Source organism: Poecilia reticulata, linkage group LG16 (genome assembly GCF_000633615.1).
Source record: "Poecilia reticulata strain Guanapo linkage group LG16, Guppy_female_1.0+MT, whole genome shotgun sequence".
In the NCBI taxonomy this organism is placed as follows: Eukaryota; Metazoa; Chordata; class Actinopteri; order Cyprinodontiformes; family Poeciliidae; genus Poecilia; species Poecilia reticulata.
The window spans coordinates 8920853-8930384 of record NC_024346.1 but is presented as its reverse complement, the minus strand read 5'-3'; the positions used below and the strand labels follow the sequence as shown (position 1 = coordinate 8930384).

The 9532-nt window shown below is 38.4% G+C and overlaps 1 long non-coding RNA gene across 1 annotated transcript; it reads right to left on the bottom strand.

Moving 5' to 3' along the window:
• Window positions 1-1062: 1062 nt before the first annotated feature.
• Window positions 1063-2177, bottom strand: LOC103477809 (uncharacterized). Its single transcript, XR_535698.1, has 3 exons — window positions 2044-2177; window positions 1396-1495; window positions 1063-1273 (listed from the first exon to the last, which is right to left on the bottom strand). It is a non-coding gene; the product is annotated as an uncharacterized LOC103477809 (long non-coding RNA).
• Window positions 2178-9532: the final 7355 nt, after the last annotated feature.

The following is a 9532-nucleotide window of genomic DNA, read 5'->3' as shown; positions in this document are numbered from 1 at the left end:
GCATATTGGCAGTGGCAGTACAGGAAGTGAACTAAGCCATTCGGCCCATGTTGGCCATGCTTCCAAATATCGAATACCATAAAAAGCCACTTCTCTCTTTGCAGTGCGGGACGATTGTTTACAGCAGAAGCAATTTCTGGTAAGCTTAATTTCATACTGTTTAATTCAGCAGTACATCTGAAAATGTTGTATCACGCCTTGATTTAATTTCTTGTTATTCTTATCTGACACAACCAATCAGGGGTCACTAGCAGGTGTAAATTTGGGAATAATTCCATGTGATGGGAAAGTACTGAACAACAAGAAATGTGGGTTGCCACCTTTCCATCCTGTGTGGATGTTGTTCCTTCCTTAACCAGTTCCAGTGCCAGACTTCACTGACCCAACAACAAAAGGTCAAGAAGATGTGGGACTCAGGGAACTATAGAAACCAACAGGAACAGTCTGGAAGCAATCAGTCTATCACAGGGCCTTCTCAGAAACAGAACAGAGAGAGTGGATTTTGAATCACCAAGTAACCTAGAGGGTGTGTTTTTGCCCTGAAGTTGAAACAGTCAGAGAAAATCCACACAGGAATGGGGAGAGCAAACTCCCAGCAGATTGGCCCACACAGCTGAGTTTGCACAGCATCTACCCACCGATGTTACAAACTGTGATTCAAACATACATGCAAGGAACTCATGACGATCAAAAACCACAATTTCGAAGACAGTGTAGCAAAATCATTCTGTACAACTAAAGGGTCTGTCTGAATCTCTGCCGGTCTAAGCTTTTGCGTGTAAAATAAAATGAGGGTGTTAACCCAGAAGACTGGAGGCTCAATGTAAACTCCATTCAATGTTAGGGTGGAGAAAGTCTCTCTGGATTTCTCTGTACTGCTTTTGAGCCAGAGGCTTGACAGTTTATTGATCTCCCTCTTGTCTAATCAGTAGCCTTGTCACATTATAACAAAGGAGACCTGGTCAAAAAGAAAGCAATTTACTTCAGCCCAGTGAAGATTGCAGGGCAGGGTTTAGTAGTTTTCTTTCCCTTTCATGGACAGCCCTGTGCAGGTAGCGGGGTTCAAGTTGAAATCAAAACAGTGTCTCGATGTATTCAGTCTGGCAGGTTAAAACTCAGGGGCAAAAAACACTCTAACCGATTGTCCATCTTAACGTCAGCCATGAATGCTGTTATTCAGTCCGAGCAGGCTGTGAAGATGAATCTTAAACGTGCCACAAAGCAAAGGTGATAAGCTCAAGAATTTATGGTGCACGACGACAGCTGAGTGATGCTATGAAGCAGAGAAACAGTGATAAATAAATCATGTAATAAATTAGATAATTTACAAAAAAGAACAATCATTGGTGGCACTATCACCATTCATCTCCATACATTCTTGTCTGTGTGACTTACAAAGTGTTGGCTTCGTTTCTGGTGATTAAATGTACCCGTTATATCAAGAGAACAATCATTTAATGAAGATGTCTTGGTGGAAGAGCATCCTCCTCAAAACCTGCCAGCATAAGCCAAGTGTTAGAGTATCGAGCCAAAACAAAGAGGTTTGATGGTAATGTTTCAGTTATAAAGGCCGGCCTGTGGGTGAGCATCCACAAATAAGTCATTTGAACAATCCTGCTTATAAGAGTCAGTCCTCTAAAAAACAATTTTGCTCCTTTGTCTGGTCATTGCATTAGTCCTTTTTAATGTTTGTAAAGCCATCAGTTTATGGCTGCAGACAGTATAAATAACATTGCTGACAAGTTTATATTTTACCCAATTCGTGTATGCAGTAAATTTAAAATTTCAAAACAAAATCTTGTTTTACAAATGATACATGCTTCAAAATACATTATTATGTCCTGTGAATGACTATAAATGTAACATATAGCAATTTTTTGCAGTGTGCCCAAAAATTTATATATTCATAAAATAGACTGAAGTTTGCAGTTGAAACATTTGAACAGTTTAAAGGGTCTGAACACTTTTGCAAGGTACTGTGTTTAGCTGGCGTGAGCTGTGGCTTAGAAATTGCAGAGTTGTTGGGATTTAGAAGTGATTTACTTTTGCATCCCCCAGGTCATCACTGGAGAGTCTTGTTTACAGGCATCCAAACACTCGAGCGGTAGTTTACAGAAGCATCACAATGACATGGTGGGCGGTCGCTATGCAACCGAGGGAATCTATGCCTTGCTGTGACCCACCAGGTTGACCGAGTCTTTCTGGCTCTGTAAGCAAAAAAACACGGGGACTGAGCTGACACTGCACATTCAAAAGCCAAAAAAAAAAGAAAAAAAAAAAAACCTTTTCAACACAAAAATCTTTCTCTTCAGTAGCTCCTGCATTTGTCTGTGCTTTCCAGAGTCATATGCGCTCCTATTAATAGTGTTACAGAGCATCCTATTCATCACATCCTCCTCAAAGCCTAAAAGAATGACCTTTAAGGCCTTATTTTCAGGTTCTGAATTTAAAAGTGCTTTTGATTTTTGTGGCTTGCCCTCCAGCTTCTCTGGAGTCTATCTTTATTCCTTTGGGACTAAGATCTGTTTGGACTTTGGGTTCAAAGAGCAAATGCTTAGGGATGACTAGAAAACCTAATAAAGTCAGTGAGGTGAAATCTCTCAAATGAATAAAAAAAAAAAGAAGAATCTACAAGGTCTAATGGTCACATGCTTCTAAGCATGTACTGCTAGGCTTAATCAGAACAGATAGCTAATACAAATGAGATTGAAAACTTGAACACCATTTTAGTCTCTCCAACGGCAGAGCTGAACAGAATAAGGATACGAAGAGCAAGAAGTACATTTGAAGTACGTCGTTTATAAGCAGAATGTGGTTTTGTCTTTTACTCTCCATGCTTTTGAAAGCATGATTTAACTTTCACAACATTGATGATGCATTTCAGGGAATAATGCAAATGGTTTCAAGAATGGTACATGATTATTTTATGAAAATACAGCACTGTCTCACAGGAGAAAAGCATGAGTATAAAAGGACCAGCAAGGATACAAATTTGTTTGCTATATTAATGCTATCTGGACTGATTACAGGTCACGACTTGAGAGCATGGTTAAAAAATGTTCGCCTGGGCAGAATGTCCTTGGATCCCTGCAGCTTTACTGTGTTCACAGTTTCATGCTTTTAAACTCTGTTTAAACCCACCAGCTGACATTGTGATATCATTGTTAATTAAAATGTCCCACCATAAGCGTTCAAGGTATGCTGCTTTTTTTTTTTTTTTTTTTTTTTTTTGAAAAATGCAAAACATGAGCCCAAAACCAATGACTGGCTTTAAGTACTTTGAAGAGTTTCACTTACTCTGTATATTAAAAAAGCCAAAGCAACACATGCACATTATTCCCCACCTCTCTCTCTCCCGCACTTTGAAGATGTTTGAAAATAGCTGGATGTGGTCTATGCATTTTAGTAAAATAAAACAAAATCAACTATAATACAAAAAAATCCACAAAGAGAATGTGTTCTTTGTGCTCTTCGACCACTGCATGTGGTCTCAGATGAATTTACTTCGACCACTGCATGTGGTCGAAGAGCACATACAGTGAAAATGAATCAACCCGCAACAACGAATATACTGAGAGATTTTGCGTCCAAGGATGCAAGCACAAAATTACATCAATGGATTGTAGACTTCAAACTGGATAAGTTTGCATGCTCTGTATGTTGCATGAAGTCTTTCATTGGCTGTCCCACAGAAATGTGAAACTTGAGAATTCCCTGATGTTATTATTTAACCTTATGTGACACTTGATATTTATTTAAGGAAACAATTGTGATGTACACATCCAGGAGTTGGAATAGTTCTCAATCTACAGAGTAAATCAAACAAGTAAACTATGAAAATATGTCCCTGCTAAAAGTACAATCCAAAAACATTGTTTGTAAACATTTTTGCTGGTTTTAACTTACAAAGATAATCTGGTATGATGTTTCCCCGAAAGTAAGACAGTGTCTTACTTTGTTTTATCCCCAAAAGCCCCACTATGTCTTACTTTCGGGGTATGTCTTATATTGGAAAGAAATTGTCGAATTTTTTGTTTTAACCATAAAATTAACATTTATTAACAACCTGAACAGTATTGTATTCACCACAAAACAGTTTTATAAAAGGAAGTGCAGGGGACGTGTGGAGAGGGGGACGGTGCGGACGTGGGCAGGAGGCGGCGCGCAGCTAGATGAGAGGGAGGCGGCTAAGCCGACCCCCCTGAAACCTCCGATACGTCTTACAATCAGGGGTGTCTTACTATCGGGGAAACACGGTATGATGTTTAAAGCGATACAGAGTAATTTTGGATGCCATGTAGGAGATCGAAGTTTGCATCCTTACTTGCAATTAACGTTTTGTCCTTTTTCCGCAACAGGTTAGTGCAGACTTAATTCACAATGTGATCTTACCTTAACTGTGCTAATTAATTAAAATCTCCTTAGGGTTTGGAGCTCACAAGGACAACACAAGCTCTAGCATTAGGCACCAAAGTTAAATACAGCCCTGAATGCATTCAAGATGCAGACCTGCATTTCTTTGCCAGTGTGAATATAGTCCTTCCCCGGACACGTTGAAGAACCACCCAAGCATCAAGTCACCGGGAATGCACTCAGTAAAATAATTAAAAGCAAGTCAGAATTGTATTAATCGGGTGGTATCTTAACACTGTCATATTACATCTGTTGAGCTACCCAGGTGAGCTTAGAAAGAGTCTGTGGCTGACATTATTCCTCAAAAATATGCATCAGGGTCATCTTAGCCATTGTCTGAATATTAATGTGCTTAAAGCATTTACAAAGTTGCAGAAAATCAGGGGAACTATGAATTGCTCAGCTGAAAATCCCCCCTTTGATGTGGCTTTTTGTTTATTTGCACTGAGAGCAGATAACAGATCCAATCATTCAGGGAGAAATTTAGTGAATGTAATAATCATTTAAAACCTGGTCCACCTAACATTGGATCAGTTATGATGCATGTTAATACCAGTTATGAAAATGGCTATTTTTTCTTTGCACTGAATGCCACTTGCTTCAGATAAAGCATTCCCGTCTTTCCCTCTGGAGCGCTGCATACTAAGAACTCAGTTGTAGAATTGTGGACAATTTAAATATTACAAAATATTCGCACATCGATTAAGCAAGGCATGTACCCTGTGCTACTCCTCCTCTTGTGCAAGTTCTGGATCTTTTTCAGTAGAATAGCACAAGAATGGCCTGCATGACTCAGTTCCCTCCTGTTCATGGTAAAGAGGCTGCTATAGGATTTGGTTCAGTCCAGCAGACAGAATTCCCTTAGATACAAAATGTTCTGTTCTATTGTGAGATAAGAAAACAAAAAACTACTACATCTCTATTATTTTGCCCACCACATTTATATCTGTACTCTAATAATTTATGTATTCATTAAGATAGTTTTTGTAAAAGTGCAAAAAAAATTAAGACAGTGTGTTCTCATGATTGCTTTCGACAGCCTCGATTTCCAAATTCTGTTTTTTCCTGTAACTGTATTTCACAGTGCAGCATTTGACTACTAAGTACTGTGCATTTAGTATGACAACATTAGTCACACAAGAGCAGACAATACCTGACTTCATTTTACCAGAAGATCCTCTAATGTAGGTTCTGGTGAAGAAGACAATGAGTAACTCCAGGAAACTAGAGCCTAAGAAAAGATAAAACTGCAGAGGCCTCTTACTTCACATCAATGGAGAAAATCATATTTCATATAGAGAGTGCGTTTGTTTTTTTTTTTTTGCAAAGGTGCCATATTGAAATTCTTCCTGTTTTACATGCAAATCTGACTGGCGGATCTCACTGGAAGTTAGAAACATAATTATGGAATTGACATCCGGTCGTGAATGACAAAGAGATGGATTAGAACAAATGAAGGCTCCCTGTCGATAATCCCCTGAGAAAATGGGAGCCACTGGACCGTGAACAGGTTTCCAAATCAAATGTAATGGAACAAGTGGCATGGGTTCAGCAGGGAGACGACAAAGGCTTCAGCGAGATGGGATTTTCTCCTCATCCTGCATCACATATCAAAGACGGTGAGGTCAAGACCCTAATTAGATGCAACACAAGACTATACAATGTTTAGAGCTCAGTGTCTTAGAGCTTTATCAACATGGATTTTACCAAAAATGTAGTGACATGCAGGCATGACACAGACTGGATTTATTTGAGATGATTTTATTCACCTTCAGGCATTAAAAGAATACCAGAACCTATTTCTTAACATCTAGTGTTCAACACAGGTCCGCCTGCATTTAAGGTGCACTTGCACCTTAGAAGTGAATGTTTCTAGATTTACATCTTGAGGAAGTGGATCTAGAAACATTATTGTGTACTTAAATTTATTGGCCTCATTTTGGAGTGTCAAATTAAACACAATGAAGTGACTTAGATGCCATTGAACAAAGAAAGGCTTTTAATTAGCTGTGAACTTTAGTGACCACGTTATATGAAAGGGTTAAGGGTTCGTAGATGAAATAAGCTTCACATTTTTGATATTAACCACCAGAAATGTTTAAACTGACTTATAATTTGCAATTGATAAGGCTTTGTGTTTCTTTTGATGACCTCTATTGCTTTGATCTCATTATAGCCTGTGTAATTGACTACTTGCTTTAAACAATGACCCTAACCTCTCATTCCGTCTCCAGTCTCACAAATTAGCCTAAATTAACTGAATTTCCAGGCACAGAAATCAGACCTTTAATGAGTCAGACTGAGATAATCAACTAGAGGATAAAAAACCCCGAATAATCACCACTTGTACATGGGTAACGGTAAGTGAGAAATTGACCATTCATAGGGGGGAAACATTGCGTGAGATTGGATGTCAATGAATATCTCGGATGCCACCAGAAAGCACATGAGCCACATGAAATATTCACCAGCATACAGCTGGCTGGTAAAATAAAACCATCATGTCTTTCCCCATCTGTGGAAGACCGAATTTCTTTGCTTTTAGCCTCAAGGCACAGGATAAAACAAAAAATAATAATGTACTGAGGAACATTAAACTCAAATGTGCAAATTCCCTCAACATCAGGCTTCTATACAAACTTTCATTCCTTTTTCTTCAAGTCAACCTTTTATGTTAGTTAGGAAAATAAGTTCTCAGAGTGACAGTGGTGTTCAGTGCTTCAGCACATAGCAATAATCTTATCAGGAATTCACTTACAGGGCTGAATAAAGAGTCCTAAAAAGTGCTGCTCTGATGAGGGTGGGAGCATAAAATTTGTCTCCGCAACAATTTTACATCATTTGACATTTCATATCATTTGGTTTGATATTAAGAAGCCTGTGGCATTATCCTCAGTTCAATGCCTTTTCCAATTTAAGACCCACTGCCTTCTTGATTTTACCCTCATTTGTAAATGTCACTTAAGTGGAAGTGATGGAAATAATCTGCAATGGTGTAAAAAAAAAAAAAAAAAAAAGGATACAAAAAATACAGCATGGTTAGAAGAGATAGAGTGACAAAAAATGTCAGGTAAAATTATTATTTAGAGTTCTTACACATTATAGCCTCATTTGTTTGAAAAACAATATTTAATGAGAATGACAAATTAGGAAAATCCCATGTTACATATTTGTGGATTATATGTTATTAACTTCCACTTTGATACAGATCTCTTCTAAGAGATCAGTGGTATCAGCGCCCCACTTTAAGTAACTGGAATCAGTAGCAGCACTGCCTAGTAATTCCCGGCGCGTCTCTTCATGAACAGAAACTTCTCACTGACAAGTCGCCTCTGCTTGGTGATGTCAGACCAAGGCATGACCTTCCATTATTAGGCTATTGTTGCCAGGTTTTTCAGTCAGTGTGTCATGCGTATTCTCCTTCCCAATTCTCCACAGTCACAGTATGTCCCACAGGGTTTCGGTTTGCCCTTCGCGTCTTAAACAGGGTTGGGGTTAGAACTGGCTATTATGCGGCACATAATTGTACTTCGTCATGGTGCAGATTGTCCCAGTGGGGAAAGCTGCAGCGAGGGACATTTTTATTTGAAGGGGATATACTAACAGAATAGTACCTAGTCATAGCAAATCCATCTTGCTGTCCCCAGAGCAATGTCTTGCATTCAAGCAGGAATGTTCTCTGCAGATATTTATTGTGTGAGCATAGTAGCAGATGCAAATAAGAGGATTGGGAGTCTCCACAGGATCATAATTGGTTGGAGAGCTCATTAGGCTGCGCATCAGAATGCCTGAAGGTGATCATGGAGGTATGTTTCACTCCAGGTAAAATGAAGTGATGAAGAGATGTGACCTCACTCTATAACCAGGAGGGACCTCTCAGCAGCAAATGTAGTTCACAGCAGCTGCAAGGTTTCACAGATAATAGAAGGTTTCTGACAGTCTGGGAGTGGTGATTCCCAATACAATTAATTTTACTTATGTTCAATGACTTTAATAATAGACTACAGATATAGCAGAATATTTTATCATGCACATTGTTCAGCCATATGCATGAACATCAGTCATAGAATGAAAATACAATGCAAGTACGACAGTAAATTGAAAATTATGTGTATCCATCCATATTTCGGTTAACTATTTAGGTTAACAATTAATAAACAATTGGTATTTGCATACTTCAAGAATAGTACATAACATTTAATACATGAACATTTTTATATTAATACATCTCAACAAACCTTCCTTGTCATTAAAACTGCAGTATGTAGCTTTAATAAAAAAAACAACAACAAAAAAACAGTTTTTACATATTTGTTGAAACTGTCATCATGTCATCACAGTATAGAAAATCTGTGAATCATTGAGCTCCTCAGAGCCAGGGGGAGGGTTTTAGAGCTGTCAATCACCCTCATGAATGCCTCGCTCATCTCCTGCTCCTCTTTTTTTTTTTAAAGTTACATACTGCAGCTTTGAAAGGAATGAAAAAACTAAAGAAGCAAACATTGGTTAACAGCTTTAGAACAAAAAAATGTATTAATATCCTCCTAAATGTACACATTTAGCACATCTTTACTTTGTATGCAGTGGACTCCGGGTATTTGCAGGGGCTAGGGGCCACCACAGCTTAATACGACCTATTTTAACAAATCACACACCAAATATATAAATTAATATGCATAAAAGTGTATAGTGAAGCAGTTTACCATTTTCCTGACATTTTACACCCATTAATGGTAAAAATTAAATTAGTGAGCAAAGTTAGTAACCTGAGACATTCAGTAGTTATAATCTTTAACCGATCACTTTTATTGTTTAAGTAAAATTTTAGTCTCCGCTTTGAGATAGCCAGTATCCTGACTCACCAGTTGTAGGGCAAACGCCCAGCTTGGGTCCACACCCAATAGCCAACACTTTTTTTTGTTGATCCCCATCCTTTTTGGCAGAGCATGATCAGACTCAACTACAAGACAGAGCACTGACTGATGGATTGCTAATTGTCTCCTTGGTAAGCAGCAGATGCTCCGTCACAGATGCTATAAACAAATTAGATTTGCACATCAAGGAGAAGAACAATTTGTGACCTTTTTACTTTACAAACTGTGTGCAATATTATGCAGTT